General features: G+C 42.6%; 1 long non-coding RNA gene across 3 annotated transcripts in view; it reads left to right on the top strand.

Annotated features, from left to right (window-relative positions):
• Positions 1-25681, top strand: part of LOC149310748 (uncharacterized) — a 126401-nt gene extending 100720 nt beyond the window's left edge. For all 3 annotated transcript variants that reach the window (XR_016281705.1, XR_016281706.1, XR_016281704.1), the window contains exons 4-5: positions 6488-6693; positions 24453-25681. This is a non-coding gene — a long non-coding RNA (uncharacterized LOC149310748). The remainder of the gene's footprint in view (positions 1-6487; positions 6694-24452) is intronic.
• Positions 25682-26061: the final 380 nt, after the last annotated feature.

The following is a 26061-nucleotide window of genomic DNA, read 5'->3' on the forward strand; positions in this document are numbered from 1 at the left end:
TTACATTTTTGGTCTATATTCCCCAGAGTCCCTCAGCCAGCAGTTCTAGTTTCCAAACAGTAATTTTCCCAAGTTTTGGAGCACACAGAGCTGCTTGGTTTAATCAAGGGTATTATGTCATAAGCCTTCAGACCACACCATGGAACCACACAGTGGATCTAGATTTATATGTGTTTATTGTTTTCAGAGCAGACATTCCAAAACTTGCTGTGTTTCAGTCAAGCATAATACCAAAATTAATCTGCAGAATAATAGGTATCATGTCTCCACCACAGTAGTTTATAAAACTACAGTTTATAACTGTATCACTCCAAGTGTGGCTGGGAGAGCTGACTAGGGCAAGATATGTGTGGGCCATTCGTCACTACCTCTCTGGTGTGGCTTTGCTGTTTACATCGCCTTTGCTTGGGCCATTTCTCTGCTGAAAATCTCTCCCCTCACCCTCCCTTTTATCAAAGATCTAGGCCTGATGCTTCTGGTAAGTGTCTAGTTTTAACTTCAGAGAAGTGACAAGAGGGAAATAACAGTTCTCAGCTAAACAAGCGTTTTGTTTTTGCAAGTGCCCTCCCAAACATATAGCTTCCTTAACCAGCTCTCACTTGGCCGGGAGGCCGAGGCATTGACTAGGTGCTGGTACCAATTAGCAGCCTGAAACAGAGGTTATTACAGGACAAGCTCTGTTTAACTTAACTGCTAACACACTGGCTCTGTCAGCTGGAAGAAATCACAGGCAAACAAACTTAATGGCAGCCTGAGGGGAGCAGTGTGTGTGTTGAACAGTGCTTTCCCTTCCCTGTAAGACCTTTGTTTCATAAATATGTAAGCCTCCTTGGAAAACATGTGTATCAGGGAGAGTCTCAGAACCATTCAAGCTAAAGAGTAGCGTGTATGCGATTGATCCAAGCTTTGCTGAGTGACGTGAGAGTTTCCAAAATCCTCAGCTTTTGACACCCTGTTCCCGGGTTGGGTTTGCAGCCACAGATGGATGAAAATGGAACAGGTGCTTAGCATGGCACCGGCTGTTGGGCCAATTAGGGATAGCCAAAATAAAATTTAAATTTAAAAACAAATGAACAGCACAGGGCTTTTTTGACGTAACCCAGAACCCTTGTAAAGCAGACTTTCCAATCATGGGCAGTTGTAGGACATGTTGGCATGTCAAGCCGAATACTTGGATGTTTGGAGTAGAGATAGCACCACCTACTACCACGTCCCCTCCCTTTCATATATCTGGTGTCATATGTGAGAAAAGTTTGCATCATTCTGACCTGCAACTAACTAACTGGCCTATCATCTGGATATGGTTCTGAACTTGGCTGATAGTGTTCTTGCATTACTGACCTTCTGTTTAACAATGCAAAAAGAAAAACAGAAGACAAAGTTGAAATCCTGATAGAAGCTGGCTTAGTAGAAATCTGAGGCATCAGAGATAAAGGGCAAATTGCACTCCTAAGAGATCTCCTGGTGCACCCTTGGGGCAAATCAGTTATTGTCTGGGTTAGGGCATAGAGTTGTGCCTGTGCACCTTCTGACTTTCACTACACTGCAGAGGGAAAATGTTGTGTAAAGAGGACTGGACGTCTCCTTACATAACAATGGGAAAAGATCTGCTAGTGTGACCCACAGTTATGCTAGCATAAAGCTCCCAGAAGAATTTGTCCTAAGGCTTAACCTGAGTCATTCTAGTCAAGAAGAGTAGAAAAGAATAGAACAGAAGTGGGAAATCCACTGACATCTATTTCCTTTGGAGGAAAAATAATCCAAATACAGACTTGGCTGTGGCCAGAAAACTGTCTTCTGTTTGGCAGCTTCTCTTAGCCACAACTCATTGAGAATATGGCACCATTTTCCATCCTTCTAAGGTCTGTCAGTCTGAAAGTCAAATATAGCGGTTGTTCCTGCGTTCTGCTTTGCCTGTCTCTTGTCCCCCCCCCCCCCCCGAATGTTATTAACAAAGAGTCAAAGAACAGGATCCAGCATTTCAATCATGTTTTAATAGTAGTTGTCTGGGTATACTGTATATTTTTTCCCCTACTGTCTCAGTCCTTCTGCAAGCATAGGGCTAGAAATGGCTTCGAACCTAAAGCTTTTTGTCCTGCTGTCTATTTAATGTCTGTGCCACCAATCCAATGATAGCTTACATGTGTGTACATTGCACAAAGGGGATCATATTGTGGGAACTGCTCCACTTCCCCAACCACTTTAATCCAACTTTGGGAATGGTAGTCCAAAAAAGACTTTTTCAAGAGTCTGTGCAAAGAGGATACCTAGGAGCAATCTTGATGGTCCAAGTCAACCTGCCATTCCAAGACTTAAGCAAACAAATAATGATCAATATCAGTGAATATATGCCATCCCTTTCAGGAAAAGAGCTAAAACACATTAAAACACACTAACTCTACAGATAGAAAACTGTGAACCCTACCACTGCCTTTTGCTAATGTACTGATATGAGCTTTGTTAGTGATAACATCTGATACATAGAAAGGACAACTTGGGAAAAAATACTTTTTGGACTACAGCTCCCAGAATCCCCAGCCAGCATGACCATGCTAGCAGGGAATTTTAGGACCTGGAGTCCAGAAAGTAACTTTTCGTAGTTCAGAGGACATAAGCATTCTCCACTTAATTAAATTTGCTATGTAGCATATCAGAAAACATAGTGCAGAGATTCCCTAACATTGGTCCTCCAGGTATTTCAGACTTAAATTCTCAGAAGCCCTCATTAGCTTGGGCAGCAACTAGGAATTCTGGGAGCTGGAGTCAAAAACATCTGAAGTACCAAAATTTGGAAACTACTGGCATAGTGAGTGTAGACAGAGAGGAAAAAAAGGAAGGAAGGAAGGAAGGAAGGAAGGAAGGAAGGATTAGAATTCCCAGGAAAGGAGAGGCCTTTCTTTCTTTCTTTCTTTCTTTCTTTCTTTCTTTCTTTCTTTCTTCTTTGCCTTGTTCTCTAGATCTGGAGATGGTGGAGGCAGAGAAATACTTTAGGACTGGAATCAAATAGTTCCAGGCCAAGGTGATATTTAAACAAACAAGAGGGCACCCATACATGATACATCTCAGGCCTTAAGATATAATGGAATTAGCCTTAGGGTAAGTAGATGTGTTGTATGTATGAAACAGAAGCCAGAGGTGGGAGTGGAAAGGATTAAGGAGTTTCACCAGGGCTCTAGGCAAAAGAAGGTATATTCAATGCAGGGCAAGAGAGATTTGTTCTTGTGTTTGCTGCCTTCCTTTCCATTGGTTATCATTTCTAGGACGGGGGAGGAGAGAGAATTCTATATTAAATCAGTGGAAAAAGCACTCTGAATAGAAATTTCTTCTTCCACACACACTCACTTGAAGAAAAGTACTTCATCCTCCAAAGGGTTAAGGGAAGACTCCACTGTTACCAAAATATTTCCACTAGGGAGCAGGAGCAGACCAATAATTCTAGATAACTAAAGTCATATATCCTGACAACCTCCAAATGAAAAGTCCACATCACCTCCACTGATAATGAGCAAGATCACTGTTTTGTTCTGAAAAGAGAAATGCCATGTCTAACCCCCTAACACCTATCAGATGGCTGATTTTTTTCTCCCCCAACTGCCTAACTTGCAAGTGTTATTCCTCAGTTCTGCCTTAGTATTAGCTGATTGACATTTTAAAATGTCTTATCTATAACAATCATCAGTAGGGGTGAGCAACTGTTGCCACTATGGATGTTATTAGACTAAACCTCCCATCATCACTCACTATTGGGCTGCTGGGCGTTGTAGTTAAAAAAAGAAGCAAAACAATTCTAGAGGAGCATAGTTGCTAACCCCAATCTAGAAATTATTTTCAGAATACAAAAGTACTCTTAATGCTCATTCACATGCTGTAAAATAGGTCCCAGAGAGCCAGTGTGCTGTAGTGGTTTGAGCATTGGACTATGACTCTGGAGATCAGGGTTTGATTCCTTGCTTGGTCATGCAAACCCACTCGGTGACCTTGGGTAAGGCACACACTCTCAACCTCAGAAACCCTTGTGATAAGTTCGCCATAGGTTTGCCATAAGTCAGATGTGACTTGAAGGCACAGAACAAGATAGGTTCCAACTTTGTAAAAGGGAACAGGAGGTGAAAAGGCAATACTATGATGAGGTATAGCTGAACCGAAATCTCAGGGTGAAACTATATGATGGTGTTAACATATATTTAGAAGAGTCTGCTTGTTACAACACATGATTTTCCTCATTTGTGTATATTGCATTTAGTGTACTTTATTTTGCAATTGGTATTTGGAAGGTAAACAACGACCAGTCCAATGTGGGAGGACAAGAATATTTGCAAACATTCTTTACATCATTAGCAAGAATGCAAAGTAGTGGATAGTCTTTGAGGAGTTGGTTGGGGAGGAACAAAAAAGGCATATTAGCTGAGGAAAACTCAGATGACTCAACCAGAAAAAGTTCATCTGTATATTGCTAGATCCTGGGATTGGATTACACCTGTTGCAGTTTTTTCTTAAACCAAACCAAGATTTCATTAAATGGGAGTAAATAACCTACAATGTGGACATAGTCCAAATATATAGTGTGAATAAAAATAAACATTTGGGTGGTTTCTACTCATTATATATTCTGTCAGAGTTAAATTTCTGCTTAAGAATGTGAGTGATGGCATTCTTTCTAACTCACCACAAAGTCACTTTCATGCCTTTATTTTTCTCTTTAGCATACGGTAGATTCTGTGAGGAGGAGAATAATTTCAGAAGGCTCATCGAGACATAGCGCCTTATCACACTTGAAACAGGAGCTCCAGTTTGAAGCAAGGGGGGGAGCAGAGTCACTTCGGATCCAAGGCAATTCACGTCATGTATTATCAAACCTGAGGAACAAAATTGTGGTCTCTACTTGGGCAAAGTGGATGACAGCATCCTTGCGCATGCTCAGTGGGGCTCTGGATGCTGTCATCCTTCCCTGCCCCCTCCTTTGCTGTCATCCTTCATCGGGGTGAAGGAGGAGGCAAGGGATGATGGGACAGGTGGCAGAGTGTCAAAGGGCACAAGACTGGGGTGAAGGAGGAGGCAGGGGATGACGGGGACAGGTGACAGGATGGCAGAGGGGGTGGGATTGGGGTGAAGGAGGAGGCGGGATGATGGGACAGGTGGCAGGGGGTCATTGGAAGTGAGATCAGGGTGAAGCAGCAGGCAGGGGATGATGGGACAGGTCGCAGGGTGGTAGAGGGGTGAGATTGGGGTGAAGGAGGAGGCAGGGGCTGATGGGACAGGTGGCAGGGTGGCAGAGGGCACAAGACCGGGGTGAAGAAGGAGATAGGGGATGATTGGGCAGGTGGCAGGGTGCCAGAGGGGGCAAGATCGGGGTGAATGAGGAAGCAGGGGATGATTGGGCAGGTGGCAGGGTGCCAGAGGGAGCGAGATCAGGGTGAAAGAGGAGGCAGGGGATGATTGGGCAGATGGCAGGGTGGCAGAGGGTGCAAGATTGGGGTGAAGGAGCAGGCAGGGGATGATGGGACAGGTCGCAGGGGTCACTGGGGGTGAGATCGGGTTGATCTTCCACACCAGACCAATTCGAAGTGAAATTGAAATGAGCTTGGAAACAATTTTTGTGAATTCGCTAACTCCACAAAAACGAGGAGTCACTCTGAATTGACTGTGGATCCGCCTCGGAATAACCCCCCCCCCATAGAAAGCAATCATGTCTGATAATACATCACGTTATAGCGTGAATACGCATGGCTGGATCCGCAGTGACTCCGGATCTGAGCTGCAAAATCCCTCGTGTGATAAGGCCCATAGCCCCAGGTCTTGATGGGAATTACAGCTATAGATACCAAGATTCCCCCCCCCCCCCCCAAGTGTCCCAATGATGTACTACTTGTCCTGGTTCATTTGTCATGAATTTTCAGGGCAAGCCATGACTCTTTGTACCCAGGGCAAAAGGTTAGATTTTTTGATATAGGCAGAGGTAAAAGTTCCACCTCTGTTTCCATTGTCTGGGGGGGGGGGGAGACATCCACGCTACTGAACTAAAGCAGTTTGACACCACTTTAACTGCCATGGCTCTATCCTACAGAATCCTGGGATTTGTACAGTGGGCCCTTCGTATCCACTGCAATTTGGTTCCAGGACCCCCAGGATATCAAAATCCCATTAAATGCAATGGCATAATAAAATGGTGTCCCTTATGTAAAATGGCAAAATCAAGGTTTGCTTTTTGGAATTTATATATATATATATTTTAATATTTTCAAATGGTTGATGGTTGAATCCATGGATAAAGAATCTCTGGATACAGAAGCACCAGACCTCTTGTCAGACCAGGCTGAATAACTCACAAAAAATACAAATCCCAGGATTCCACAGGATGGAGCCACAATAATTAAAGTGGTGTCAGACTGCTTTATTTTGCTGGGTGGAAAATGTATTGGTTTAATTTGTATCTCATGTCCAAGACCTAGAACTGATGTGTTGAATGGGAATGTGACCTTTTCCACAGAGATTCTCCCCTGACTTTACCTCTGCCATAACATTTCTGGGAAGGGGAAGAAATCCTGGGCATGCCATACTTCAAGCAGGAGACAGAGAGAGAGAGAGAGAGAGAGAGAGAGAGAGAGAGATGTGGAGATGGGAACAACTGTCATAAGAGAAGAAACTCAGGAACAGAATAGCCTGACATTTGCCAGCACTATTGGCTGTCTAAAGGTACTCTCATTTGCGTTGTTTTCATGTCCAAGGCATCCAGATGATTTCCATGAAAATTAGTGGAATCAGATGAAATAAAGATGAATATTTAATTTTAATGTTCCTTTTTTAAAAATATCTAATTTCTATCCTGCCTTTCTCCCAATATGGACTCAGAGATGTCGGTCCCTTCAGAGAAGATTGGTCCACCAACTTTCAGTTGTCTAGGTTGAAGGAGCTTTTGCAAAATCATCCCTTGCCGTTTAGTGGGGATTCCTCCTTCAAATAAAGTTGGTGGCTATCCTTTAGAGTTTTTTAGTAGGAAATTGCTAAGAAAAGTGCAAATGCCATAGACATGGCTTGTTTAAGTAACCTTAATATTTTCAGAAGGGTTGGCTCAGTATAACGATTTTCACTTTTTTGGGGGGGGGGGGGGCAGTAGGGATTAATTCTATTTCCTGAACACACACACACACACACACACACACACACACACACACACACACACTTACAGATTGTATAAAACTAGCCAAAAATCTACTGAGGGGAAGACAAAGAAATGGATCCATTTTCTCAAGTTGGAGCATTCATATAGGTGTCACTAGGCAAGAAATCTCCAAAATTTCAGAAGGATAGGTGCAGCATTCAGGAATTTAATGTTCATTAAATTAAAAAAACAACAATTTAAGATATTTTTGTGTTTAGCTCTACTGGTACTAATGTCACGGTGGCAATATGTGGGGTGGATATTGTGATAATAGGATGGAGTAGTAGAATGGTGGTGGAACAGACAGTTGCAATAGAAAGTAAATTGAGCCATAGAACTACAGAATCAAGAGTTGCAAGGCATAGCAAGAGCCATCTAGTTCAACCCTCTGCTATAGCCATAACTAAACTACTCCCAAAAGCTGGCCATCCAACCTTTGTTTAAGTCCTCCAATGAAGGAGAGTTCACCACCTTCTGAGGCAATATATTCCATTGTCCAACAGCTCTTACAGTAAATAAATTTTTCTTAATGTTTAGCTGGAATCTTTTCCCTTGCAACTTGAAGCCATTTGTTCATATTTTAGTCTCTGGAGGAGCAGAAAACAAGCTTGTTCCATCCTTTATATGACATTCCTTCAGGTATTTAAAGATGGTTATCATATTACCTCTCAGTCTTCCCTATGCCAAGCTAAACATACCCAAGTCCCTCAGCCATTCTTCATAGGGCTTGGTTTCCATATCTTTTACCACCTATTATTCTCTGAACACATCCCAACTTGTTGATATCCTTCCTAAAATGGAGCATATTTTAAACCTTTTTGCTGAAAAGTGGTAATAGGATGGGGGCGAAACATCTTTTAGCATACACAGAAGGTAGTGAGCATTTTTCATGCATGGCTACAGCTTTAAAATCTGTCCACAAACACTTCTGCTTGTGGGAGAGAGAATTACAAAAATATTGGATAAATTCCTGAGATGTATTCTTTCAGCAACCCTTTTCCAAAAATCTGTGACTGAGAGTCCTGATGGTAATAGTATTCACTGTGATTAGAAGATGCAATTGTCAGTGCCAAAACCAGTCACCCACCTCCCCACCCTGGTGTTTTACTTATGGAGGGAATAGTGCACCAGTTTGGGGAGATACTCTTTCTGTGTTTCCAATCCAAATTGTTAATGAATCTTCAGAACTGTAAAAATTTAGTCTGGCATGGACCAAATGCTTTGTTTTGGTTCAGACACCTCCTAAATCTTTTTGAAACAATCTAAATCAGGGATTCAGGATTTGCCCAAATCTGAAGCACAGCCCTAATGATAATGACAAGATGTTGTCCATTGGCATCATTGGGAGTTCAGCCAGCATATGTAGGGAAGGGAATGTTGTGTTGCTGAACTTTAAACACAGCTGGTCTGAACATTCTATGCTGGATGAAATTCATAGCTTGGTAAAGCCCCTGGATGCAGTAAAGGTGCTGCAGCATTTGTATTATGCACATGCTAAACAATGTCACTGTTCCAGAACACAGCAATCAAAGGAATTCTTTTCATTTCTCCTTTAACATTTTGTCTGGCCAAAACAGACCTTCACACCTTTGATTACACAACCTGGAAGATTTGCTGGTTCCCAGGGTTCCTGTGGAAAGTCTAAGAGCATTTGCCAAGGTCTTCTGCCAAGGTTTAGCATGGGCGGGAGCATCTGGGTGTGCCAGTGATGTTTACTGAATGCTCAAGAAGTGAGAGAAATGCTGAGAAATGTGGATAGGTGGGCTACCAATGATCCCTCCTCTGATAGTATCCTTGGAGCATTTAGCTGAAAGGGAGAACAAGGACAAAGTCTAGCCATGTGGTACACTTGTTGTCAGTTTGCCAAGAGCTGACATAGAATCTAAAATTAGCTCAGAAGAGCCACATTGCTCATTCAGTAAGATTCCAGAACAGACAGTACATGGTGCTGAGATGGGACTAGAGTGTCAAACAACACTTCTAATAAATTGGAAAGCTGCAGTGGAATGGCAAGAGCATGGCACAGAAAGGATAGTATGCAAGGTGGCTGTATTCCATTTGATACCAGGAATACCAATTAGACTGCTTTGGGACTCACTAGAACAGATGCAATGGTTCATAATCCAGTAGTTTCAAAATAAAGACAATACAGTGAGTAAAATGGGTCTATATTGATACTACTAGTCAGCTTCAGCAAAGGTTCTAATCAGTGTCATAAACACAGATATGAGTAACCATGGGGTTGTTCTCACTAGGTGAAACCCCGCGTTCTGAATCGAATCCAAGGAGTGGCGTTCCTATTAGGATCTGATTTAAACCTAGAACGGTTCTAGAGCAACCCGCAATCGTCTCCACTACAAATCGAATTGTAGAGCGGAATAAAATTTTGATTCGAGTTTTCCTCATTTAACGCGTGTTAAAAAAACACTAGGGTCTGACCTACATTTTTCCATTGATTCGATTTAGGAACCGGAGCATTTAAATAGGAACGACAGCCTTTGAAATTGCGTTAGATGAATGGGAGGAGCGGAGTGCGATGGGGCTGTCCTTGGGGGAGTTGCCCTTTCTGTCCCCATCCGTCTGGCTGTCGCTATTTTTGCTTCCCTCACTCCTTTGTCCGCTGTGGTCTTTCAATAAGAGATAAGGATTATTTTTATTTTTTATTTTAATGGTTTACAGGCGCTTAATCTCTTCAGCGCTTTAAGCGCCTGAAGTCCCGGCTGCTCAAGCGCCTGCATCTGCCAAAGGAGTACAAGGCTTCCCCTGGTGGATTGCAACCTCCCCTCTGTGTGGGGAGAGCCCATTTCTAACGGAGGAGAGGCAGGAAGGGAAGGCTCCTCTCAAAGAGGCATTCCCTGCCCGCTTGGGCACTGATCTCGCCCAGGCAGGGAAGGGAAGGCTCCTCGCGAGGAGGCATCTGATCTCGCCCAGGCAAGGAAGGGCTCTGATCAATTTGGGGGGGGGGATAGAGCCTTTCTCCCTCCATTTCTCAAATGGAATCTGCCTTCTCCTCCAACCCTGGAAAGAGAATCTTTGGGAAGAGTGCTCCCTCCCTGCTTTTCCAGCAGCCTCCTTCATTGATCTCTGTGCTCTCTGAAGGGATTCTCCCTGGCTGTCTTGGGAGACAGGATGCTGCCCTCCAAAACCTATCCCATAGTTCCTCTGGAAAGAGCTTCGCTTTTTGCCAGAAGCCTCTCCCATTGATCTCTGTGCTCTCTGAAGGGATTCTCCCTGGCTGTCAATGAAATGGAAACAATGCCAAAAGATAAATCGCTTCCAAATATTCCGGATTAACGTTACGTCATTCTGACGTACTATTGATTGACAGCTCCAAATAAGGTATGGAGGAGAAGAATCGCTTTATTTAAACACCGATTTCATGCCAAGTAGGAACGCTTGCAGGTAAAAACTTCGATTTAAATAACCAGATGGGAACGATGAACAAAGCGATTCGGATAGCGGGATAAGAACAGTGTTATTTTGAATCGATTTTATTAAAAACGTTGTATTTTAAATCGTTTCAAATCTTAAGTGGGAACAACCCCCGTGAGTATAACTGAAGTGGGAACTCCAGGACATAGGTCAGTTTATAGGTATGAACATAGGCATTCTATGCAATGAGAATTAATCTATTCATCCTCAAAACATCTCAGGATATTTTCAGGTGTTGATATTATGCTCTGGCATTCACAGCCTTGAGCTCATTGGGGGAAAGGAAGCATATCAATGAATAAATACATTGGCTGAGATCTATGGAGCATAAATCTCTGCTTGCAGAGTTATGCATTGATTGTGTTATACAACCTTGTGTTGAACACCAAATGCACAACCAAATTCAAATGAACATGTGCATTGACACACACATGCACATCCAAATACATATACAGAACTGCATGAACAATGGCATTGCATATACATGTCCACTTTGATAACCTTGAGCTGAATACATTCCACATCAAACAACAATGGCTAAATGCTTCTATAGGGGAACGTACACATGCATAAGACACCAAGAAGTTTCTGGCCATAAATACAATATTGGCACAGTTTCTTCATTGCATTCCCACACTAAAATACCAACAGATGTGAGTTTGGTGAGGGTTTGTGGAACAATCAGTAAGAGATGGCAGTGCACATGGAAGTGAATAGATGTGTTTCTTCCTTTTTTGAAACCGTGTATGTCATGACTAACCCTCTTTGTAAACCATCATTCTTGTCACATTTTGTTTAAGCAACTAATCTCAGAAAATTTAAAAGACCTTCTAAAAATATACAGCCATTCCTAGTCTTCTGTTGTCAACAGTTTTCTCCACTGCCTTCTGGAAAGTCATATGGACCCAGGCATATTTCTGAAAAAATATCTCTGGCAGTAGCCCAGCTCTGATCCTGTTAGACTGAAAGGATGCAGGAATACTGTATGTGAATATCTCTGTAGTGTCCCTGTCAACTGGAAGAGTTCATGGGGATTACCTAATTTTGTGTCCTGTTTGTAGAAGTGGTGGTTTGTAGTTCACAGATGCCAGAGTGGGCAGTCTTCCTCTTTTGGAACCGGCTTGTTGGGAATTTACCATTGCTTGCATTTCAGCAAGTGAACATGCCCTGAAGCTGTGGCATAGCTAATCATTCAGAAGGAAGAAATGAAGAATGGGATGGAACAAACCATGCACCAGACACAATGAGCACCTGAAGTGGTACTAGTTTCTATTTTTATGGTTTGCCAGAGTTAGAAATTGTTACCAAAAGCACATATGCAGCACAAAAAAGGGGAAAGCCTGTGGCACCTTCAACATGAATTCATTTGTTTTAGCATCATTGTTCATATGTGATATTTTATTTCATCAGGTGGAATATAGTAGTTGAATCCTGGGTATATAAGCACATCAAGCATGATTGTTGAGTTGGGAGTAGAGTTAAACGCATTATAGAAATAATAGGGATGTAAAAATTCATAAATTTCATTCTCACAGGGAAGAACAAATAAATTTACAATTTTCTGCTCACTGCATGAAAGTTATCAAAAACTGTGTTTTTCTAAGACTACTAACAGTTTAGTCCTTATTCTTCACAAAAATAAACATGATTTTTCTTTTTCTTTTTCTTTCTTTGTTTCTTTTTTTTTTTTTTTTGCACAGAAAGTGGCAATTCTGCACAAGAAACAAATTTCCTGGAAAGAAAAGAGTATTTTGTGCAGAAAGGTTGCTTTCTGTGGGGAAAATACTGTTTTATGAGCAGGAAAGTTGTTTTCTATGCAGAAAATGCTGTATTCTATTCAAAACAAAAACAAACCTACATGCATTTTTCACACAAAGTTTTGAAATGTAGAGTTTCTTACATATCTAGGATTCCCCTAATCAGGGTTTCCTGATGCTCGAGAAACCCATGTTTTGTCTATATTTTGGGGGTGGGGTAAGGTAGGGATATGTTCACATCACTAACAGAAGATGGCAATTGGATCGTTAAGGCTGGTCATATACAGTACAGCCTGACATCGATAAACAAATACACCCATCTGCTAGGCTATTAATTGCCTCCAAAGTCTGTCTCAAACATTGTACTTCATACGTCTGAGGAGGATGACTCTAATTCACAAAAGGGCATGCTAAAATAATTCTTTGTGTCTTAAAGGTGACATAAGACAGCCTCTAGTTGAAATGACTGCACTGAAGCAATGGGATAGGTGTAAAATCAGTTAGTCAGATTAGAAGATGATATGCTCCGATCATGAAGGAGGATAAGAGAAGCAAGAGGTCTGAGGAGCAACTGATCAAAAGTGGCTCTTATTGCCCCTTTCCTAAAAGCATCAGAGCCAAACAAGGGAAAATAGAGGATCTTAATTGGGGGGGGGGGGGGGCATTATAAGTTTAGTGAATTTATTTTTCAATTTTTTTCCCTAACTTCCATGCTAAGAAATATGTCAGTGGAGAATTGACTAGACAAGGGCACATGATATGGAATACAGTGGTACCCCGGGATACGAATTGATCGCGTTACGAAATTTCCGGGGTACGAAAAAGTTAGATTGGAAAAAACTGTTCCGGGTTACGAAAGATTTTTCGGGTTACGAAATTAATTTCGGCGCGAAATTCAAATGTGAAGCGCGGCTAGCGGCTTTCCAGCGCTAACGGAAAGCCTTTTCGGGTTGCGAAATGTATCGGGTTACGAACGGCGCCGCGGAACGAATTAATTTCGTAACCCGAGGTAGCACTGTATTCATTATCACTCATTGGCATAAATCCAGCTGTTGGACCTAATTAGAGTAGAATCACTGGGATTTACATTACTGTTGACTTTTGCAATTAATTCAGGGGGTCTAACTCTAATTGGTATGAGTACATGGATTTAGACCACAGTATTTTGGGTGTACAAATCATAAGAAAATTACCTAAGATGGAGGGGCTGTACTAACTTTAAAAAGTGGTTTACATAGTTTTGCATACTTCCATAAACTTTCCTATCCATATATTATACTCACTGAAATAGAGCCAATGGAAGAGAGACCCGATTTGGAAAAGTTACTTTTTTAGAGTACTGATCCCAGAATCTCTTAGTCAAGATGGTCACTGGCTTTGAAATTTGTCCAAAAGGTAACTTTTCCAAGATCTAAGCAGAACAATGATCAATCTGTCTAAGTACTACCTACACTGTCTGACAGTAATTCTGCAGCATACCTCTTTCTCAGCTTCTTTTTAGCCATTGGGTGAAGGGCAAACCTCAGTCTCTCCTTTGTCACTTTCTTGGAAAGCTTCCTTTGAATGCATGGGGAATCCAGCCCCTTTAGCTGCTGAAAGTGGTGTTGGATCTAACCAGCTTGGCAGGACAAAAGATGCTCAGGTGCCAAGCACTTGGATATGTTTTCTTACTAGATGTAATCTCTCTCCTTTGTTAAACTGCTTGCTGTACTGAACTGGAATTTGTTGGCTGGAGGAAAGAAGTCAAGTTAGTTGCTGGAACAGGGGTTGTTTGTGGGTGAGTGCATAGCAAAGGAAGATCTTCAATAGAACCCTCTCATTCTATTGTTTAAAACACTGTTGATGTTAGTGTTTGGGGCACATTGGATGGAAGCCTGCTCTTCCCCTCTTCTAACCCTACTCCTAGGTTCTGTGTTGTTTCATTTTTTACTTTCTGTTGCTGTTGCTACAGATTGCCTAGCTGATTTGCCTGTTATGAATTAGGAAAGGGGTAATAAGAACCACTTTTTTTTCAGTCAGGCAAAATAGCTGGCCAGAACTTCAGAACTCAGAGTCCTAAGGGAAATCAAAACACAGCTAAAAAGCCCAGGGGAAATGCACCATTTGTCCTATAGCCAACTTAGGACCAATTCATTTCATCTACTGAAAATCTTGTAAGTAAACTATTTTTGAACTCCTTTGTGCTTGCTTCATTTGGCCAGACTGTTATTGGTGGAAAGCATATAGAATCTTACACTTAACCTTTCCCAAAATTTAGGTTTTATGCAGATGACAACTAAATACAGCATATGGAGATGAAGACTGGAAAGATAATGCATTCATAGTTCTAGGTCTTCCTACACATTTCACTGTGGGATGAGCATCTTCACCCCTATTAATGAAGAGTCTAGAGCTTAGGAACCCCCCCTTTTTTTGGATTACAGCTTCCAGAAATCTCCCAGCCAGTATCTCCCAAGCTCATACCCCACCAACCTATAACAGATTAAAACTGGGATACATGTAGCCAAACAAGATAAAGTGTAGTGAAGGTCGCAAATATTATTAATGAGGAAGAATGGACAAGCTAAGAGAAGCTGCCGCCCAGGATTATATAGAATTGTAGAATCTTATTGTTGAAAGGGACCACGCCCAGTCTATTCCACCATTTTAAACATTTTTTGGTAAAAAAAGGCCCCCTCTAATGTTTAGGTGGAATCTCTTCTCTTATAATTTGAATCTACTGGTTCATCCACTGGTTCTAGTAGCCTCTGGTACAACAGAAAACAAGCTTGCTCCACCTAATACATGACATCACTTCAAATATTTAAATATAGCTGTGATGTCACCTCTCGGTCTTCTCCAAGCCAAACATATCCAGCTTCCTAAGTTATTCCTCATAAAGCCTAGTTTCCAGACCTTTGATCATGTTGATCATCCTTCTCTGGGCACATTCCAGCTTGTCAAGACCCTTCTTGAACTGTGGGTGCCCAGAATTGGACCCAGTATTCCAGGTGAGGTTTGACCAATCCAGAACAGAATGGCATGGCTACATTTTTCAATGGAGACACTATACTCCTGTCGAGGTAGCCCAGAATTGTGTTGACTTTTTGGGTACTCCATCACACTGTTGTCTCATGTTTAGCTTGTAGTCTACTAAGACCACTACGTCTTTTACACACATACTGCTTTTAAGCTAGGTATCATGCATCTTATATTTGTGCATTTCATCCCCCCAGATGTCCTGTTGTTGTTGTTGTTGTGTGCCTTCAAGTAATTTCTGACTTATGATGACCATAGACAATCAGAAGAGGTTTGCAATGGCTTTTCCCTGAGGCTGAGAGCATGTGACTTGCCCAAAGTCACCCAGTAGGTTTCATGTCTGAGCAGGGAATCGAATGCAGGTCCCCAGAATCATAGTCCAACTCTCAAATTACTACTCCATGCTGGCTCTCTTTAGATGTACTACTTTACATTTATGCCTTCTGAAATTAATGTTGCCGGTCTTGGTCCAGCTCTCCAGTCTGTCAAGGTCAGCCTTCTCTCTATCCCCTGTTAGTATTTCACCATTTGTTCTTCCTCCTGCACCAAACATAGCCAAAAAAAACAAACAAACCCTTTTATTATTTTTATTTTTCATTTTCCCTGAGTCTGCAGGGAAGGGCAAGATTCCACCTCCTCTTCTGCTCTGTATCCCCTGCTGAATCGAGTGAGAACTCCTGTATTTTGAACTCAATTTCAATCAGTGGAAGTAAGAGGGAAAATAAGAGAAGGAGAGAATATTTTAAAAAATAGCTGAAAAACAGGAGGAAAGATGATTAATCATGGCTGTTTTGCAAACCAAGACAACTGGAGGGTATGCAAGCTTTGGATGAAGGATTTCAACCTGTTCCTTTCTAGCCGGTATTCATCAGACAAGACTGACTGTTGCTCTTGATGCATGTCCATAACTTCATTATTTAAAAACCCCAACAACAAACTTTACTTGTTCTCATAGAAATTGTTGCTGCCATTGAAATCATCTTTTTTGGGTGTTCTGACTCTGTCCTAGTTCTAATGGCCCACTTCACACTTTTTAGGAAGAATGACCTACTTTTTCTGAGGAAGGCCAGGGAGAATCATGTGCACATCAAGGCTGAGAGGGCAATGTGTGCTCCACATGTCAATGGAGTGAGGATGACCTTTATTTAAAAGCAAAGGCAGATGGCTGGGAAATGAATGAAAGGTTTCTGACTGTTTCAATGTGAGATTGTCTGGATACAGGCAAACAAAAATTAAGTCTGAACAATAACCAATCAACTTTAAGTTTGACCAACTTTAAGTTTGGCCAAAGTCATCAGTGAAGGTACATTTTCCAAATCTGCAGTCTTCAAAATGAGTAATATCCCCTGCCCCCAAATTCCTCCACATGGGACAAATGTGGCAGGGCGTATGTGTCAACATTTGTTGTTCTAACTCTTTTTTTAGTTTAAAATCAAAACAATAGTGTTGTTATTCTGAAATATTTTCTGGCACTTTCAAGAACTAAGTGCAACATTTTATTCTTGCATGGGTTTCTTTTTAAGGCTGAAACACAGCTGAACAAAAAAGTCTCATTTTCTCCTTTCTGTCTTTTCAATTTCTTTTTATAGTGCACTATAGTTGTAGTGCATTTGTGGATCAGTGAAATGTCACTTTTTTTTACTTTTGTACTATAGCTATGGCGGGATACAAACCACCACTTTGCGGCGGTCTGCCGCCGCCGCCGGTTAGTCTGCGGGGGAGCCGGAGCCTCCACATGGCGCGGCTCCCGTGCAGACTGAAAAAGAAGCTCCAAAATGGAGCTTCTTCGGCGGGATACATACCGCCATTTAGTACGTATAGGATACGTACTAGGTTTAGGAAGGGGTGGTGCTTCCGCACCCCCCTAACCCTAGTACGTATTCAATACGTACAAGATGGCGGCGCCCCTTCTACATGGGCGCCGCCATCTTGACGTATCGGACGCTGAGCGTCCGTACGCGTCGCGGGCGTTGTGACGTAGCGAGTGCGCCCCTGGCGCCTCGCTATGTCGCAAACACGACTCAAGAAGAAGCTCCATTTTGGAGCTTCTTTTTCAGTCTGCACGGGAGCCGCGCCATGTGGAGGCTCCGGCTCCCCCGCAGACTAACTGGCGGTGGCGGCAGACCGCCGCAAAGCGGCGGTTTGTACCCCGCCTTCTTGAGTCGCGTTTGCGACATAGCGAGGTGCCAGGGGCGCACTCGCTACGTCACAACGCCCGCAACGCGTACGGACGCTCAGCGTCCGATACGTCAAGATGGCGGCGCCCATGTAGAAGGGGCGCCGCCATCTTGTACGTATTGAATACGTACTAGGGTTAGGGGGGTGCGGAAGCACTGCCCCTTCCTAACCCTAGTACGTATCCTATACGTACTAAATGGCGGTATGTATCCCGCCTTCATAACTTTTTTAAAATAAGGGAAAATGCCTTTCAACTCATTTGGGACCATCTGAGCAAAATATACCCCCCCCCCCCTTAAAAAACAAAGAAACTTTGGAACAACCCCAATGCAGAAACAAGAAATGGCTACAAACAACTCCTAAAAATAATGGAATGAGTGGACACTAAGGCAACAACAATTAACAAAACCTAGTAAAACTCAAAGAGCTATATCATGAGAAGTGTCCAATTTGGCAGGGACAGTCCCAGTTTAATTGTTGGCCATCCTGCTTTTTCAGCTCCTTTTAAAAACGTCCCAGTTTCTCTGTCTTCCTCTCACTTCCTCCCCATTGTCCTCACCTTACTTCCATTGCTGCAAAGTGTAGAAGCAGTTTGCACTGAATGAACACAGCAGGTGGTAGAGGAGAATAAGGGGTGGAAACGTGCCCTTCTTCTTTGTAGACTCAGGCTAAAGCAAGCAGCTGCAGTTTAATCCTAGCTTGGGTGTCCTTCCTCCTTAATAACTTTTGCCATCTTGACCACACTCTGATGTTGCTTGGCCACATGTGTCCAAGTTTTCATCTATGAAATGTTGGAAGGCATGTATGTACCCCTTAGAACAATCTAGACAAACTCAAAGAATCACCAAGACTATTTGAATAACCAAAAGCACTGACTAAGGAAAATCGTTTACTCTTTTTAAAGTGCCTTATTCCTGACAGGATAGAGACATGTTTAAATTTACAAATGGGTTTTACCGTATTCGCTGTGGTCAGGCAAATGCAGCCCATATACAGCATGGATGCCAGCTGGGCTTATTCTGTGGCTTTTCAAGAATGGGAAAATCCCATTTTTGAAAAGGCACAGAATAAGTCCACCTGGCATCCTCTAGTCCAAGAGGGTTAGAGGAACTGCAAAACACTCCCCCCCCCCCCATCCAAACCCCAGAAATGATTGGAAGTTCCTTTCTGGTTTTGACAAACTTTCTTTTAATGTTAAGCAGTGTTGACAGGGAGGAGATGGGGGCAGAGGCTCTGAAACATGTTTAAAAGATGAATTGTCACCTCCAGAGGGTTCCAGGAAAAGCACCTCTCTACCCCTTTTTGGGAGACGGCAGGAAAAAAGTGACCTGGAAAGGCTGGAATGGGTTGGGGACCACAAAAGCAGCCTTGTGGACTGAAATTTGCCCACCCCAGTAGTAGGAGGGAATATCCCTGTTACCATTCTGATCTTGGTGTTATTGCTCTTGCTCTTGCAAAGGCTTTGTCTCCATATACCCAAAGGTCTGTTTCCCATCCTTTTTGTTGTTGTCTTGTTTAGACAACAGGAAACCCAACTAACAGTTCTGGTGTGGGCTGTCTGGTATGTTCCCCAGCAGAATTGGGGTATAAGAATATTAGTGCATGTTCACATATGTGTGCATGGATTTCATTTGCATCACAGTGGGTTAATCATGTTCTTTAACTTCTGCTTAACTTAACTTTAGCAACGCTAAACATTACAAGAGAGATACTTACATTGTAAACCACAAAGAATACAGTATTTTAAAGGAAAGGCAGCAACCTTCTTGGCAGCCAGTAATATAATTCTATTGGGATGGGCAAACGACACAGGAAGGAAAGTTGCCGAACAGCACCCTGGGAAATCTGGCTAAAATTTAAAAATTGATGGTGACAAGACTTAGAAATGGATTGCAATGAGCTTTTGCACCTTCATGATAGTGTGATTTATGTGATATCGCAAAAGCATTCACAACATTTCCCTGTGACTGAAGTGTTCCTGGAGCATTCCTCTTTACTGCTGCAGCAAGTATGGATATCATGCAACATCGTGCAAAATATTCAGCGCAATTGGGTGAATAACTTGGGAACATTCCTTTTCCAACCGCTTCTTTTCCTTGTGTGATAATCTCCTATGATTCTATTTTGGATTCTGTTTCTGAACTCCTGCACTTGAATTTCAGCTAGTCTCAGATGAACAGTCAAGATGTGCTCATCTTTGCTACAGTCTGAAACATATGGACTGGAGAATCTCGTCACATTTTCAAACTAGAGACATGGGCTGTACTAGTATGATGCAAAAGAATAATTCAATTCCCCTGTCCTGTCAGAAGGAAGAAATAGTGTGGATTTCTGTACTAGCAGGGAATTGGACAAGGCAATCATTGCCATTGATCCATCCACACATCTTTTTATTTATATCCTGTTTCCCTCCAAAGCTAGGACTCAAGGCAGCTGACAAAATAAAGAAAATTACAAATAAAAACATATATGGTTAAAAACCTACAAAATGTTGTGATCAAAATAATTTTTAACATGCCAACAAAATTTAAATTATTTAAAACACTGATTTACTGCCAACAACAAAACAAACAAAAAAAGACACTGATTTACTGCCAACAACAAAACAACAACAAAACAACAACAAAAAGAGCCGACTTCAGGGTGGTGTGGGGGCGAAGCATCTGCACAATGCACGTCCCGACTCCACCCCCAAGCCAGCATCACACTGCCTGCTCAACCAGACAGTGGGCAGTGTTTTGGTGGTGTGGCTTTTAGACGCCACATGTCAAAGAAACACTGCAGAAATGTGGTGGCAGCAGCAGCAGCAGCAGTAGTGGCAGCAAAGGGACTCTTTCCCTAGTGCAAAAAGGAGTGGCTTTCTGACACTTCTTTTTGCACTGGGAAAAGGCCGAATGAAGGCTGTGGCATGCGGTTGCTGCAGCCCCGAGCTGGCACACAAAGGGGCAGCTTGACACTGGCCCTTTAGGACTGTCTGTTTTCAGCCTTTGAACAATTAGGAAATGTACACTAAAAAGTCCTTTTCTTGCAAAACAAGCAGTGTCCTCAAACCTGTTGGGATATACAAGTCTTCATTTTCTAATGAACAAGACAGAAAAGAGGATGTTCACTTTTACAGCACTACAAGTTTATGATGGCAGAATTATACTGCTGTATTGTGGAAACAAATTTACAGGGGGAGGATGCTGTACATTTTATGTTCCAAAAAGGTTTTAAATGGTTTTTAATCTAGTGCTACTTTAATTTCATAGTTTACAGAACTGTTTTTTTTTAAATTCTGATTAATTTTATCTGTTTTCTATTTTACCCCTTTGTATGCTGCCAGGGGCAACATTCTGAAAGAATGTTACTTGACGTTTTTAATTTGTTGCCTGCTTTACTTTATTGTACCCTTTCCTGTATCGTTTTGTATTATTTATATTTATTATACTATTACTTCTTAGATTGTACGCCATAGGCATGTTTATCTATTTTATTGTTTGTATGTACAGCGCTATGTAAATCTACAGTGCTATATATATAAAGCATAATAATAATAATAATAATAATGATAAAATAAAAGGTGGAACTAGAATAAATAATAAAATCAATGCCTTTTCTAGATTGCCAAAATCTGCTGGCGGAGGCAGCCACCTCACTTTCTCTAATAATAAGGCCAAAGGCTCTGAGCATGATTTAGCTAAACATGGTGGGAACCAGAGAGTGAAGGATGTGGAATTCATTATTTCATTTTTTCTATGGACTTTCTCACACCAGCCTGCTGTCCCTCCACCATTGTGCTAGTTTAAGAGTGGAAGCATGCTGGTTTGGCATCAGTTGTTATCAGACTTTCCCCCACAACAGTGTTTGGGTGAAACATGGTTGCATAATCTGTTTTCCATACTGCCAGACACTGCCAGACACAAGGTCTGGGAGGAAGGGTGGGAATGAACGGTCATGGTTGCCAACAGATCCCTGAAGCTGGCTGCTATGTGAATATGTACACAGCAGCCAGCTTTGGGAGATGGTTGGAAGCTGTGAATAATCCCCCTTCCCCTCCCAAAGCTCAGGGCTGCTGTATGTACATCCACACAGCAGCCCCATGCAAGTGATCGTTGCTACCAACTACTTCCAGAAGCTGGCTGGTCTGTGAAAGTGCACAGAGCAGCCAGCTTTGGGGAGCTGTTGGTGGCTGCAATCGCTGCAAGGGAAAGGGGGAGAGAATCAGAATCATGCCCATTCATTCCATGTGACTGCCTGAGATACAGAACTGCAGTTGAAGGAAGCAGTAATGGAATAGCAACAAGACTGAGAGCCTATTGATGGTTTTTGTCCATACATGAAAAAGTGTACAGTGCTACCTCGGGTTACGAATTTAATTCGTTCCGCGGCGCCGTTCGTAACCCGATACATTTTGCAACCCGAAAAGCCGCTGGAAAGCCGCTAGCCGCTAGCCGCGCTTTGAATTTCGCGCCGAAACGCGCCGAAAAGATTTTCGTAACCCGAAAAATCCTTCGTAACCCGGAACAGTTTTTTTAAATCTAACTTTTTCATACCCCGGAAATTTCGTAACGCGGTGAATTCGTATCCCGGGGTACCACTGTACTTGTTTTGTCCCAAGAGCAATACTATGGACTTTGGTTGTAGAAAGGCCTCTGGCTCTCGGGAACACAGCCAGAACAAAAGACTTGTCCACAAATTTCTTAAGTTTCCAAAATCTTTACTGGTTATAACACAAAAACATGAAACTGATTTCTTCTCTCTCAATAGTACTTCCTAAATAACTTGCTCTCTTCTTGGTGGATTCTATCTTTCTTCTTCTGAGGACTATCTTTCTTCTTTTGTGGACTTATCTTTTTGTCAAAGGAAAATACTCTCTCCAGGTCTGACTTGGCTGAAATCTTACTACACACTGAAACTAACTAGAGGGAGACAGTATAAGACCCTGGGATTTCCCACAATCCTTGTCTTTCTTAAAGCTATAGATCTGTATCTCCCCTCTTAAAGTAATACATAGGCCGGTTACACACTGGCGCTTTAGTGCGTGACGAGCACGCACTAGGGTTACAAAAGGGCGGTGCTTCTGCACCGCCCTAACCCTAGTGCGTGCTCGTCATGCACTAAACGGCGGCGGCCCTTCCATACGGCCGCCGCCGTGAGGACGTCACGGCCGCGCTGCCTCTAGACGGGGCGGCGCGGACGTGATGTCCTCAATCTGTGGCAGGGCGCCTAGGGCGCCCTTTCCGCGGACCAGGAAGGAGCTCCGTTTCGGAGCTCCTTCCTGGTCTGCGGCGCCGCTTTGCTTCGCTGGGCGCAGCCTTCAGACGGCTGCGCCCAGCGAAGCAAGGGAGAAAGGGGCCAAGCGGCCCCTTTCTTCCCCTCCCTGCCGCCGTGGGGTGTCCTTGGGGCTTGAAGCCCCAAGGACACCCCTTTTCAGGCTGCAAGGAAGCGGCGTTTTGCTGCTTCCCTGCAACCTGAAAAGCGGTGGATCGGGGCCTCAGCGGCTGCCGGTGTAGCCGCTGAAGCCCTGATACTCTGGGGAAAGGGGCGGGTCCAGACCACCCCAAATGGGCGGTCTATAACCTGCCATAGAAAACCTAATATAATCTTAACTAAATATATGTCTCAAGAGCATCAAAGATGCTCTGAAGGCATGACAGTACTCCAGTAACAAATGGAATACAAGGCAGCAGTGGGATTGACATTACATTGTTTGATAAATACTGGCCAATTTTTTAAAATGTGTTTTTATTTGTGAGCCGCCTTGGGTCTCTTTCTGGGAGAAAGGTGGCATAGAAATAAAACAAACAAACAAATTTCTTTTTATCTTGTTTTATCTGTAACCTCAAGTGATAAAGTCCCATGATTTGCATTCTTTCTAGTAACCTTGGCGGAAGTCACATCCAAAAATTGACAGCTATCATTATATCAACCCAGTTTCTCAGCAGCACAATGCTGGAGCACAGAAGAATAGATTTCAAATTCCCAGTCACGTCCTTCAGAACCACACATAGATACATTATCTATCTTCTGTACTTGCAATCCTCTTTCTTTCAGAATATCAAATGTGTACAGATTATTACCCAGCCTCTCCATTCACCCACATATGTGAACTTGTTTGTGTACACAAAGACTCAGTGAGCCTGGAAAGGCAGGAATGTTTTGGAGAGGCATGGTGTATAGATGGTATCAAGTAATATGACAGTAACATTCTGTGCAGAACACACTATTAAAAGGTATGAATGTAAGACCACAAAGAGAGAGTGTGATGTGGGGAAGAGAGATGAGAATGGTGTGTGTATGTGTTTGGAGAACAGAAAGTGATGGGTAGTGTAGAACTAAAAATGGAACAAAATTGTGGCCATGTCATTTTTCAATTTGTGGAGATCAGGCAAACACTAGCAAAAAGTACTTCTAGAGCCATTGGAAGTTTTGTGCAAACATAGGCATGCATGTGTTGTCATAGTCCTGCTGAAGCCATGGAGACTGGGCCCTGTCAGCTGACTGGTTAGGAGATCAGCAGGGAAGGATAGTGTGACCAAGATGCTGAGCCATAATGACTTTGGGAGGGCATGTGGGAAGCATACGTTACAGAGAAGCTTAGCCATGTTGGCCTCAAAATGGTGCTTTGATTTTCTTTTTTTAAAAGAAAAATTTGTTGTCATCTCCTTAGCACTTTGTCAAAGTTGTGATCTTGGAGAGGCTGCATAAGCAAGAGATTATGCTTGGCTACTTGCCTTTGGTGTAATTCACATTTATGACCTTGGGTGTACCTTTTACTCACTGTTTTATTGTTAATTGCCTTGAAGATAAAAAAAAGTAGTCTATAAATGGAATATATACCTAACATATGAACAAAATAAGTATCTTCTACAACTAGATCTGTACTTTCATATGCCTCATATCTCTTTCTTCCTCTCCTAATACAGTTTCTGGAGGAGAAAAGACAATCTCCCTTTTTGATCTTGCCACTGATCTGAAGGGGATCTTTCTGCTAGACATTGTGAAGGAACATCAGCCTCTTACTTATGCAAGAAAATCCAGTGCTAATCTTATCCTTAGTAAATCCACAGCATCCTAGTAGTATCAAATCTGTGCAATATCCTGTCCAGTCTTTGGGGAAATTCTTCCTGTCCTTCAGAAAGGTTTATGAAGTACTCCAGGATAGATCCACGTCAAAGAAATAAGAAGCAGCAAGTGATAAGAGAGGTTCTGGCAGCCTTTTGTATTCTTTGGCCAGGAGCATTGGAGATTTCACACAGAGGTGACCCAAAGGAGTGAAAGGCAGAAAACAGTGACCTTTTCAATGTCCCAAGAGGAAGTTACTAATTAAAAGAGACGGTCCTGGCCAGCCAGTAGGTGGCAGGGCAGCTCTTTGAGTGAGATCTTCTTTGCTCCTCCTCCATGGAGGCCAAAGCAGACCTTGGTTGGGGGGAACCACGTGAAAGTGCCCAGGCAAGCCAAAGAAGCAGGAACACAGGAACAAGTGCTTCCACTCAGTCAGTTAATGACTTCCTCTATGATTCATTAATGAAGCCAAGCAAAAATAAATTCAAGCTGATCGTTTCCCCTCTCGTCCTGTATTTATCTATTTATTACATTGTTTTCTTCATCCCTTGTGGATGTTAGAACCAGACAATACGTCTGCAAGAAGAAGCGTGAAAGCATGTCCAAGCCTGGCCTTTGGCAAACTTCACTGAAACTGTGAAACTCACTGCTGATTCCTGTTGACCTTCAGAGCCAAGTTTGGCTCAGGGCTGCTTCAGGTTCTTGAAGGTGATTTAGCTCCACTGAAATCAATCAACAAGATGAGACCATGCTGTCAAGGGCAGATGTGTCTTCTTCATCATCTTTCAAAAGTCAAGTTCCTTTGTATCATATTATACTGTGAAAGCATTGCAAAGTTCCTCTTACAGAGAAATATTGGAAGCTGCCACTGGTCACTATATGAGGGATGGGTCGGAAGGCCAATTTTCTGCCCTGAGAAGCCTCTGAGGGCCAAGAAGACTGCCTAAAATTGGAAACAGTGAGACAGTGGAGTTTATCAGACAAGGGAAATTGGAAGTATAATCCAGTGTCAATCCGAATGCAATCATGGGGTTTCACGTTATTGCGTGATATACTACCACACACAATTTTGGGCAATGGGAAGTCAGTCGAACGCAATCATGGGGTTTCACATTATTGCGTGAAAGACTACCACACACAATTTTGGGCAATGGCATGCTATTTTTGGGCAATGGGGAGTCAGTTTGAATGCAATTTGAATTCATGTGAATTCGCTGAACTAGCGAATTCACGTGAATGCGTTCTGGCCCCAACTTTCTTTACATTTGAAATTAAGAGGAATTCCTCCCACGTGATAAACTCCTTTAAGTCTACTTCTAGATTTGGAAAATAGGTTTTTTAAACATTAAAGGGAGAGGAGGGCAGAGACCTAGTTAGAAGGTGAATTGTTGCAATCTGCAGGATTTCAGAAAAAGCAATGGGGAGGCTGGAGTGGAAAAATGACCTTGGGGGCAGCATGAGGCCCTAATG

This window comes from Sceloporus occidentalis, unplaced genomic scaffold (assembly GCF_023333645.1).
Source record: "Sceloporus occidentalis isolate IW3139 unplaced genomic scaffold, rSceOcc1.0.p SCAF_6, whole genome shotgun sequence".
Classification (NCBI taxonomy): domain Eukaryota; kingdom Metazoa; phylum Chordata; class Lepidosauria; order Squamata; family Phrynosomatidae; genus Sceloporus; species Sceloporus occidentalis.